Source organism: Lonchura striata, chromosome 1 (genome assembly GCF_046129695.1).
Source record: "Lonchura striata isolate bLonStr1 chromosome 1, bLonStr1.mat, whole genome shotgun sequence".
Taxonomy (NCBI): domain Eukaryota; kingdom Metazoa; phylum Chordata; class Aves; order Passeriformes; family Estrildidae; genus Lonchura; species Lonchura striata.
Genome location: NC_134603.1, coordinates 95,238,455 through 95,250,789, shown reverse-complemented (window position 1 = coordinate 95,250,789; position 12,335 = coordinate 95,238,455). Strand labels below are relative to the sequence as shown.

Here is a 12,335-nt window from a genome sequence, read left to right as displayed (position 1 = left end):
GTTCAGTGGCTGATCTGTAAAATCAGCCTGTGACCATCTTGCACAGGAGCTGATGTCCACAAGAAGTAGCTAATGTGGGCACCCTGCACCAAAGGAAGGTGCAGACCAAAGTGAGATAGCTACTTTTTTGCCAGCAAGATACTTCTTCAAGTGTCTTTTTAATAATCTGAAAACAGGTGTGGAAATGTTCTCCGGAGTAATAGGAGTCAGGTGAATGGGATGGAGGCATTTACGTCTTCCTGCTTCTCACCCTGTCAAATGAGATCTTGGAGTTCAACAATAAAGCAAGTGCCAAATGGAGCAGGTAAGAGAGTCAGCAGAAGGAAGGTGAGATAAAAAGTCAGAATATAGCTGGGGTTAGGAGGGAGAAGGACGAGCTGATGGCTTTCCTTGTGTTTCCTGGATTTAGCACCTTGTTGCTTCACAGTAAGTGGCCACCTCCACTTCTTCAGTTAAAAAAAGCCAGAGAATCTCACACAAGTTTTATTTGTGTCCTTCCTGTTGGGCTTTTAGGAAAGAGACCTCAGCCTGGGTATAGTTGGGCACCAGCATTTAACAGGCCCAGATGGAGTACAAATGACTCAGGTATGGAGCTGTGATTTGCCTTTCTCAAAGGGCTAGGACTCTTTTGGATTCAAGTTCTCGTGCACAGGTAGGTGGCTACATAATTTCAAATCTGTCAGTGGTCCATTTTTTATTTTGGTGAAGAAAGAGTAGAAGAATTTTTTTTCTATGGCCATGCAGACTTGGATTAATTGTGCACACACACACACATACTTGCCTGTATAGTTTCCAGTTCTTAGATGTATTCTTTAACCATGGTTGTACTGGTAGCAGGAGGAGGCAAATCCACAATTTTCCAACAGACATCCCAATGTTATGTATGTAGCAGAGGTTATGTTTGGACCAGAGGGTGGTTGATCTAGAACAGGTTTCCCAGGGTAGTGGTCACAGCACCAGTCTGACAGAGTTCAAGATGCATTTGGACAATGGTCTCAGGCACATGGTGTGACTCTTGGGGTGTCCTGTGCAGGGCCAAGGATTGGAATTCAATGGTCCACATGGGTCCCTTCCAGCTCAGGTTATTTTAAGATTCTAAGGAACTGGAGCAGTTGGCTGGGATGGCTGGTGAGGTTTGACTTTGACATCAGTGTCAAATGCACATGATGCAAGTGTAAGAAGGACAAGACTTGCACTTCACACCTGCTGGTGGCTCCTTTGTTTAGTGATAGTTTAACCAGGTGGCATCTCTTATTTGGTCTCAAAAATAAATATTTCGTTTCTTTGACTTTTCAATATGTGGTCACATCATATAAATACCACGACTTGGTAGACACACTAGAGAAAAGCAGGATAATGCCTCCAACTCCTTTTCTGTCACATGTATGTTTATCTTAAGATTTTCTGTCAGTGTTGAGTGCTGTACATATTGAGCTGTACAGATTGAGCCCTTCTGCATATCTGTGAATTCTTACTGCACCAAAGGCAGAGTTCTAACCACCTGGAGGGGCTTCCTAGTGATATAGGATTGCAAAGCATTATTAACAAGCAGTGTGTTATATCTGGTGAGAAAACAAAATAAATGGTTTGCTGTTCAAGTGTCTGCTCCTTCCAGCTTCTACTTTGTGGTGGGCTTAAAATGCCTGGGATGCTTTTGCTTTCTCCATATCTCACCCAGTTTCAAGCATGGAATAAACCATGCTTTTTCTCAATTAAAGAATTAAATGCAGGTTAAATAAATAGTGTTGTCAGCTTCTGCTGTCTTACAACAGCTTGAATTTGAGACGTATTACAGGAGGTCTCTGGTGTTCCTGCTCTCTCCCCTGCTCTCAGCTCTGCTACTTGGTCTGTGAGAAAATGCGTCCTCCTGGTAGTGCCATATTAGAAAGGAGGGGTGAGTGTTTCCTGTCTAGTGGAGCTATCATCAAGTTTCAGTCCAAATAAAGCTGAAAGAGTCTGCAGATTGGGAGGCTTTTCTGGTGAGATTAGCTCTGTACATTTGTTTTTATAGTACTATGGTTGCCAATCAAAGAAGCAAGCAAGTCACTGCTAAATCCAATGCAGACTAAACAGCAAGGGGACTGGTTATGGGAATTTGCTTACAAAGAGATTTCCTGTTCTGTTTGGAGGTCAGTCACAGTAAAAATAAGATAGTAGACATATTTACTTGGTCCCTCGATGTATAAACGTACAAGTAATAATCCCAGGTTAGTATGTGAAGAACATGGGCAGGAATCTGAAAAGTACCCTCAGAGAGAGGCTTTTTCTTGATTGTATTGAGGGGAGACCCTTTCAAACTGACAAATGCCTTAGTTTTGTCCTGGTTGCCTTAGTTTTCAGACCACAACAAGGGTGTAGATCCTTAAAGACAAATTATGGCAGGTTATTCTTTTGCAATCATACTGGCAAGTTTCTCTCTTAGGGATGAACTAAACTGTTAGCATGTTTTACAACCCCATTTTATTTTTGTTATCCTGAATTTTCATGTAAATGAGAGAGTAGTCACTCAAAAATCCTGTCTCCAGGCATAATTTTAGAAATTAGTTAGAATATCAAATTGCTTCATCTGATGCAATCACACTCTTCCAAATAGGAAGACTAGAGTAGGTTTGTCATTTGTGTTGCCTTGGGGAGCTCCAGGATATGTTTTATGTAATCACACTGACATATTATGGTGAAGTTAGAAAGATGCTGAGGTCAAATCCACAAATTTAGGACTCCTCTGGGCAGCAGTGTCCAGTTCACAGAAGAAGCACAGCCTGGGGACTTTTTCCATAAGACAGTGAGAGTTTGTTCCTTCCATTATCCTCTGAAGAAGTAGAACTGAAGCTGCTTTTCCAAAGAGGATTTAAATGAATATCCTCATTCTTCCTATACTGCATAATACAAGTTCTGCAAGAACAGCCTCAAGGTTTGTCAGATTGATTTTTGCTTGGAAAATTTCTCATTGGAAAATCAACCAGTGACAATTTCTATGCAAGTTTTCTGGTGCACTGGGAGGAACTATGGCTTCCCAGCAGTGTGGTTCATGAGTGATACAGTTGTTTGGCTTATTGCTCACTCATGGGCCTTCCCATTTCTTCTGAGGAAGGGAGCAAAGATGGGCTTTCCCACCACCTACTCCTGGGTATGATATTTCAGATGTGAACAGCATGGGCTAGAGCTACACATAAAGGGTTGGACAAAGGGGAGAGCTGCAGTTCTTGGTGACTGGAGGGGTTGGTACCTGTAGTTATTCCTGGCTGTGGATTAACATAGAGGGAGGAGTTCACAGCACTGGTCAGTAAAGTTATAAGAACCACAATTACAGCCACTGCCCTATCAAAGCCCTTTTATTCTTCCTCTCATTTAGAAACAAATGTACAAGCAAGCATTTTTGAAGTACTAGAGTCCAGTCAGAGTTCATCTAAGCCTACATCAAAGGTGAACCTTTCTTTTTAGATGTGCTACAGGCATGAGCACGGCCCCTGCTAGTCCAGTCTGTTTCTGGCTGATCTCTGTCCTTTTTGTTATGAAGTCCCATGAATTTTCCTTGTGTTGAGTAATGTTTTCTGGCCCTGCTCCCCTGTATATCCCTCTCCTAGCAGATGTTCTATATTCATTCTTCATGTATATCCTATAAATTTTCTCTTAAGCCAACAGATTCATCCTTATGCTTGCCATGGTTTTGTTCCCTTAAATGTCTATTTGCCTTCAGAAGTGTACAGACACGTGCTTTTATCTCTGTTGCATTTCCAGCCTTCACGTCCATATATCCAAATAGAAATGCTAATCAAGTTGAAAATCTGTAGTTTAGTTCTCAAGATACAAACTTTCGATGAACAAATGCAGTTTACTCCAGTAAGTGTATTTGTTGCCTGTTATGACACTAAAATTCATTTCATATTTTGAGAGCCCTTCAATATTTCAAGATTCATGCATTTGGACTTAAGCTGGAGTTAAGATCTGTGAGGATTCTTCTTTAAGGGTGAGGTGTGTGATGCTAGCAGCAGACCATTTCTTTGCCAAATATATAGTTGATTATTTTTTGCAACCTTGGCCAATATCTTCATCTGTACTTGTGTGTACCCCAAATTGTCAAGCACATGAGCTCTATGTTATCTGTGATTCTCCTGGTGTAATATCAAATCATGTGATACTTGTGTTGTGCTTATCTGCACTTTGTCTTAATAGTGACAAACAAGCCAAACAAGAGCAATAAAAGAAGGTGTCCTAGTTTGACAGTGATGTCTGTGCTGCATTTATTTAACTGGCTAATTGAATCTAAATATAAAATTTTGCTCATATCAATTATCTTTGCTTGTATATCTTAACTTCGTCAGTAGGTGTTGATTTCTGCAGTTATTTGCTTTACTAAATCTTCCATTTCTTTATTTGGATATGAAATACAGTGCTTCATAGTTCTGGGTGTTAATCTTTTTGTCTAAATCAATCCCTTCTTATGACATTGATCCATTTGGCATGTCTTGAAAGCATTCTGCAGATTTCATAATGTCATTCATCCTTACTTTGAGTTTCCTCATATGAGAGCAATTACAGTTTAAGCCAAACACACAATGTTGTCATGTGGAAAGAGCTGTGACATATCAATATTGATTGCTGGTGGTGATTCTGATTGTACTAACTCAAATTTGTTAGTGTTTCCTGTTTGAAATTGCTACATTTATGTTTTGTGAACCAGCTTGTTGATATTATTTTCCTTGGTGCTTTTTGGGTTGGCTGGCATTTTTTTGAAGTTAGAGCTTCAATTTTTCTACATGTCAGTTGGAATAATTTCCCATTTCCTCTATAAATGTAGAACCTGGAAAGATGATTCAGATTTCCCTCTACAGCAAAGGTTGGCTAACCTGGTTGGTAGCAATTCTGCCCAGGCAGTTCCATGCATGGATGCTATTGTTTGGCAGCGTTTGTCTTCCAGTTAGGATGCAGACCACCTGCCCCAGTTCCACCAGTTTTCCTAAATTCTGAGTCCAACCAGAACAGCGTGAAGCCCAAGAGGAGGCAAAAATACTAATTGGCCAGACATGTGGGTCCTGCCCCTAGCTCTGAGCTGAGAAAATAGAAGCACCACCACATCTGCCTGTTCCACAGAGAGGGAAGACAGCACAAAGGCCATGGGAGGCACCTGCCCCACCTGGAAGGGCAAGGGGAGGTTTCTGACAGGACATCTGAGGGCTCCTAGCAGAGGCCAGTCCTAGTCAATTCTTTGAAGCAAAGGCTGGCAGAGGTGTCACCCTCTCCCCAGGAACAGTGCAGTCTCCCCAAGTGCCACACATCTTGCAGAGTGCTCTTTCATCCTCAGTCTTTTTCTTTCTCTTCTATGGATGCTGTTAGTGTGCACATTAAATGGGCTGCTTTTCTTTAGGTCTCCCTCACTGCACAAAGTTGAATTTTGACTTAAGTAAAATACAGTTCTATGCAAACTAACAATAAAACTGTAACCTCTGTACTCATTTTTTCCTCAAGTGGCACAGTCTCTAGGTCTTTGCAGAATTCATTGTGTTTTATTCCATAAAGAACATTTTTACTTTCAATTTTTTGTGTCCTTGAAGTAGGAAAATATTTCATGTGATGTTTGGAAGCAAGAGTAGCTATGCAGTCTTTAATTTAAAAAAAAGCTTTTTGACAATCTCCATAAGCTTTCTAATATATTTACTTTAAAATTATTTTGGATTCATTATATGTTTTCTACAAATTAAAGCTGATACAGATCATGTATTGTATTAAGCACTTAATCTGCCCCAGAAATTCAGTTACTTTTACCCACTGGCCTGTCCAAACAATGTTGTTTCTTTGTTATCTGGATAACAACGGCCAGCCAGAATGTATTTTATTTTATTTTACTCTTTTGAAGTACTTTCTTAGATTTCACTCTGAGGAACCTTTTGTAAACTGGTAAAAATCTGAATGTAACTAGGGAATTTGAAAATATTTTAGTATTGTCACTGTTGTAGATCTTGTAACACACAGAACCAGAAACCTCAGTAAAACTCTGAAATTAAAGGAATATTAAAAAACAGCATTTTCTTCTGCATGTAATTTTGCATTATTCCCTGAAGTAAATCACTGTAAAATGTGTAAAAAATGATGGCTTTAGATACTAAAGAATGTTAATGAATGCTCATATTAAAAGTTTGGTTCTCTTGATCACAATTTGAGTTATACAGGAAAACATAGAGAAATAAATAAAATTAACACTGTTGTTTAAAATGTGGTTGTAGAAAGTCAGACTTGTAAATATGATTCCTCTGGTAATTTTCAACCTTCTGGAATGGGAAGATTCAATATCAGCAAAGTAGAAATTTTAAATATTACCTAAGTCTAAGTATTGAAAAAATGTGCCATGAAATGTGCCACACTGTCAGTATCATAGTGCAATAATTGAGCTGCTTCTCAACAAAGAGATATTTTGTGGTGTACAGTGTATCCTAATGTGCAGACAATGGAAATGACAAATAGGAGTTAATGAAATATGGATGTTGTCCCAGAACAAAATAAGTTGTTAAAGGGCAACAGGTTTTGGAATGGCTGTCCTGTGGCTGAGACCAATGAGGTGGAGGGCTTTTTCTGCTTTAGCTCAACAAAGTTTCAAAAATTTCTCACTGTATTGTCAGAATGTGTCCTACTATGCATTTCTTAGTGAACTTTGTACATGTATGACCCCTGATCCTCCCAAGATGTTCTGAGACTTGCATTACCTTCCACCTGAAAAAGGACAGTAAAAAGGTTGTCTCTCAAGTTTTAATGGGGAGAAATTAAAGGTATATAAAATAACAAGAGTTAGAAAGAATTTAGATCTAGTTCTCCTGTTTGCTCATTCATAACAGGAGGATTAGAGAACACAGTCATGAAAGGCGACAAGTTTGAACAGCTAAAAGGCTTTGTGTTGTTCTTTTAAACAAAAAGCCAAAGTTACACTTTGAAAATGCAGCCCTATTAGGTTGTCTTACCATTTAATTGTGAGACAGAGCAGTCCGTGTACTCTTAGAGATGGTCACACCACTTAAAAGCAAAATTAATGGGTTGGATATGTTATGAGTCAGGCATTATCTGATGAGTTGTTTGAATGATGGAAAGAGCTTTGGCAACAATTTCTTTGAAGAAAGCCCCTGAACATTATGGATAAACCTGCTGGAGGGAGGTAGCTGGGACGAAAGTGATGTGTGTGGCTCACCTCAACAGCCTCTCATCAGCTGGGGCAGTCTGGGATGAGAAATGGGCTAAAGCTGGATATATCCCATCAGCTGCTGTGCGTGTCTCCCTCCAGCCGCCTTTGAGTTGGCTGAATATGCTGGAGGTGCATCAAGGGGCAGCCCAAGTGTTCAGGGTCCAGACATGGCACTGTGGCTGCCCAAAGAGCCCAGTGTGGTTCATTTTTCAGCTCGTGGGGTGGTGGGAAGTTTCTCGGAAATTGCAGATCATTGAGGTAGAAAGAGGGAACAACTTTGCCTGCAGCAGCTTGTTCTGACTTCACAAATCTTCAGGTCCTCTTTCCTCCCACTCGACCATCAGAAGTGGTGTGTCCGAATCCCCCTAGCTGCATTGTGGTGGAAGCTCCAAGAAAGGGTATTTTGCAACATTTGTGGTGCCCCCATAGACCTTAGTCCTTCCATGGAAAAAGCTCAGGCAGCCCAGAATTTGGAGTCCCATTTAGAGAAAATGTGACGGTCAAACCACTTCAGTGAGACAGACAAGAAGGAAATTACACAGAAGGTGCCACCTAATCCACATTCAGGAGAAAATTGTTGTACCTCTTCAGCTCCCTTCAGTTTAGGGGGATAAAACTGCTGTACCACGCCTCAGACTTCTCAGAAAAATCCTAAAAACCTGACAGAACAAACTTATTTATAAATGTTTGGAAGAAAATATATCACTAAACTAAAAGAAAAGATATAATAGTAAGCAAAGATATACTTTTAGCCAATCTACCTGTAGACCATTCTCTGACCACAGTGAAAATGTATCACATCTGCTTTAAGTGTTACATATTGTCAATATAATAGTTTTTTCATTATTCATTTTTAAGCTGAAAAAATGGAACAGAGGACTCCTACCATTATACTTTAACAGTACTCCATACAATTCACCTCTGACTTATTTTAAGAAGTTTCTGCCTTTCTATTACTTTATAGGTGTTATTTATTGCGAGGAATTCCCCTAATTTTAGGGAATAACTGTGGATATAACCACAACGTATAGAATTTTTTTGTGAAAATCTTCCTTTTTTGCAGTAGCATAACTCATACTAACCTGAGTTAATATGGAAAAAACTCAGGGCATTTTAGAACTCATATTTGGATTTAAGATCTAAGTTTAGTTCAGTGAAAGTCCTAAATTTTTTCTATTTTAAAAATTTATTTTGAAGTTACTGCTTTTGATTGGAGCTATCAGTTTAAATACCTTTCAAAACTGTTAACCAGTGTGATATGCTTTAAGTCACACAGTCAGAATCAGCGCTGAGGATGGCCCTGGATCATTTTCTTTTGTTGATCTCTCTTCCTACCTGAGATTTTAAAACCTTTCTCCTGATGTTTCAACACTAATTGGTGACTATGCAGGCATTTTACACTAAAGAAATCTAACAAAAAAGAAAAAAAAAATGCTTTTTTAGGTTTAGCATTACTGGCTGACCTGGTATTCAAAAAAGAAACAAAGTGTGAATGTTATGTGATAGATACAGATATATGAGTATAAAAATGGAAAATGCACCTTCTTGCCCCTTCCTCAAGAGGTAAAATATTGCTCCATACATGAACAAAAAATCAAATAGAATCCTAGTTACAGCTCTTGCAGAAAGCAAACTACAATCTATTTTAATTTTGTCACTGGTCACAAATACCATTTTAATGTTCAGAACTCCTAGTGCCTCCTTTTCTATCATGTTATTCTTTGTATCATGAAACAGTCCCAACCCCTTCTCCAACCCCTTAGAACGGATCATCACCTGCATTTGCTGGTGGAGAAGTTGTGGCAGAAGCTGTGTTGGAGCAGAGCAGGACAATGCCAGGAAGGTGTCCTGGCTGGGTGGCCCTTTCCTTCTCCTCACCCCAGGGCACATGGGCTTCCTTCACAAACAGCTGGTTGTGTGTTCCTTAGAGCTGGGCTGTAACTCTAACAAAATTGCTGAAAAAGCCAAATGTGCTTCCATAAATGGTATTTTGACCTTTATCACAACCCACAGTTCTTGTGGGTGTGGTAAAGCTCCTTTAGACATTTGGCCTTTGTTTCTGTTGCTAAATAAAATTTGTCCAGGGAGTGTGTTTGGGCACTGACTTCTGAGCATCCGTGCTGCCCGACTTTGAGTATGTTCCCTGGTTGTTTTGACCTGTGCTACATGGTGCTCTCTAAGGCAATGCTTACTCCTGGCACTGGGAAAGCAGAGAGCAGAAATCAGTTTCAAGAGGGAATACAGAAAAGCCTGAGCCACATTTAAATACTTCTTGCCAGGACAGACCTTTGGGATTGAGCAGACTCTGCACCCTACAACATCTCTGTGTGCTCATGAAACATATAGATCAGACTCACATGATCAAAGCACCGTTTTGGTGAGCATTATTTCAGGCATACTGGATGAAAAAAAAATCAACAAAACAAAAACAAAAACAAAAGCCCACTCAAATTGTGTCTATATCTTAGGGACATCGTTGCACGGTGCAAAGGACAAAGGTGGGGTGGTAGAAAGTGCCAAGGCCAAATACTGCAGATGCAGTCAGACTGGCCTTCAGGCCAGGAATATTCCCTGGATCTGATTTATTTAGTAGCCTTGACATAACATTAGAACTTAGAAATAAGTTCTTCCTACTTTTAAGTTTTACTGTAGCAATTGCTGACCCTTTTATTTTTTTCTGATTAGACTTAAAATCCATCTGCATCATGCCAGCAGACCTGCATAGAAATCTTGGGGAAAATTAACCAGATTTAATGTAAAACACCAGTGGGAATTTCATTATTAAGTTCTTACAATACATCATTATATTCAAATATTAAATATTTAATTAACATTTTTCAAATATTTAAGTAATAACAAAGAGTCAATTTCTCTTGAGCTAGGATGATAAAATATTCAAAATGTTTTCTATTTTTTTCTCTCTTTAATTTTTTCTGGCATTGCCAGTGCCTTTAAGATCTCAGTCCAGAAATATATTCAAACCTCAAGAAAGTGTATAACACTTTCACTCTCTTAACATGTGATTTAGAAATAACAATCTTCATTCATCATTCAGGCAAAACAAAGCTGCTCTGCCACTGATTTAAAGGTTGCAATGAATGTATATTGTCTTATAGAAAACTAGGAGTGCTGCAGATCTGAGGTTTCCTCCTCTCCACCAGAATGCACCTTGAGAAAATCTGTTCCTGTGCTCGTGGAATAGCTGTTGTTTCCGAAGTGGGAGGTGTTCATCTTCCTTCACCTTCTACCAAAAAGCAGAACTGCATCCAGCATGTAAATCTGCCACCATCTCAGCCTGGTACATTCATAAATGCTCAAAAAGCACGTGCACAGGCTTGGTACTTATTGGAACCAATGAGTTACTCATGTGCATCTGAAGGTAATTGAGATTCTTTTCCGAGGGTTTGTTCTTAGGAGCCAAAAAGTTTTCTAAGTGATCTAATGGGACTTTGTAAAATAGGCTGGTGTTATAGAATTTTCTTGTCTTTTTGCCCAAAATAGCCCCGTAACTTCCTGAAATGGGTTTTAACCATTTGGGGTTTTAACCATGCCTTTCATTCCACTGCTGTACCAGAAATATAGGCTTGACTATTCAATCTTGTGCTGCCCACAACATCTGGTTAATGCAGCCTTAGAGTGAGCTGCAGATAAGTGCTGGGGACTTCATAGACCTGAGCCCAAAGAAATGTTTAAAAGCTGCCTGAACCAGCTGATTCAGAATATACTTTGAGGTTTGGCATTTGCATAAAGAACATTACATGAACACAAAGAAACTTTAATGGAAATGTTTGGGAAGCCTGAAATTTACTTTAATCAACTGTAGAAATTTATAAGAGAATAGAAGTAAGTGAAAGTCTGGGTCATACCACCAAAGATTCCAGTTCTACACTATTCCATCTTGGAATCCATCTGAAATAATGAAAAGCTGGTTATCTCTGAGGTAAACCTCCTGACATGAATCAGTGTGTAAATTTCAGTTGTTTTGATTACTTTTAGTTGTTCTGGTGGGGTTTCTGTTTGGCTTTTTTAGTTTGTTTTTGTTATTGCTATTTCTATTAATTATTGTTTCACAAAGAAACAAAAAATCCCCAGATACATTAGTTCAAAAAAAGCACAACACTAAACCTTTTTACTCTAAATCAGTTCAATGCTAATGTATTTCACAGAAAGGAGCATGCTTAGGTCAAGACTGTTAAATCACATTAAGTATTAAAAGCAGTCTGTAATTCTACAATGAACAATACTAGCAATCACAGTTTAACATGTGTGGAATATGAATCAGAAATATTTTATTTTTCTGCCAAAGAAAATGTGCAGGAAAATTAGTTTCTCTCATGGAGACAAGAATTTTGAAATAGGAAGTTAAATGGCAAGCTGTTTCTTACTTTGGATTTTTTTCTTCTTTTTAATATGAATGTTAAAAAAGAGCAGGTAGAAAACAGTTTAAACATGTTTCAAAAGCCTCTCAGCATATCAGCTGGCACAGCAGGTGTGTTCTTTGTTGATAGACTTTTTGAATGGGTCAATACCAAGTATCCTAAAGGTGGCAAGTAGAAAAAAAAAAAAAAAGACTGTTAAGGCTCTTTCCAATCAATAATGCTGAAATTCATTGCTTTGTAATTTCATTTCAAGACAAATATAAATATTTTTATAACAGTGCTATTACCTACTACAAAGTCCTAAACTCTCTGTTTCTACCACAAGTTATTACATTTCCTACAAAAATTGTGGAGTAAAGTCCTAGGCTTGCTGTTTTGCAGGAAAGCACTGTTGCTGATCATGCTGTTGCCTTCTGGCCACAAATTTTCAAAGGGCTTGAAAAGTTTCAGCTTGACAAACCCAGCCTAGGACATTTATACTCATTTCTCTGACCGGCCTTTTTGTAAATGGCAAATTTATTTATGCACAGGGAAGGTGCTAGGGTAGATTAGGGGCTGTTTTCTGATTTCAGTGTTTTTGTCTGCTATGATGTACTTCTACATTAAGCCCAGATGTTATGTAGTAGATTTAATATAAATAAAACAAATGTGTTTCAGCTTGCCCAGTATTGGATTCCCTAAGCTCTGTGCAGATGCCTTGGCATAGAGAGCAAAACCCTTTTTGTGAAATGTGGTCATAATGGATGTGATTTGCAGAGGTAAAATTATGTTTAGCTTTATTCTGGTGA

General features: G+C 38.8%; 1 long non-coding RNA gene across 1 annotated transcript in view; it reads left to right on the top strand.

Annotated features, from left to right (window-relative positions):
- Positions 1–284: 284 nt before the first annotated feature.
- LOC116183305 (uncharacterized) overlaps positions 285–12,335 on the top strand; it is a 49,547-nt gene continuing 37,496 nt past the window's right edge. The window contains exons 1-2 of the long non-coding RNA XR_004147905.1: positions 285–304; positions 514–652. This is a non-coding gene — a long non-coding RNA (uncharacterized LOC116183305). The remainder of the gene's footprint in view (positions 305–513; positions 653–12,335) is intronic.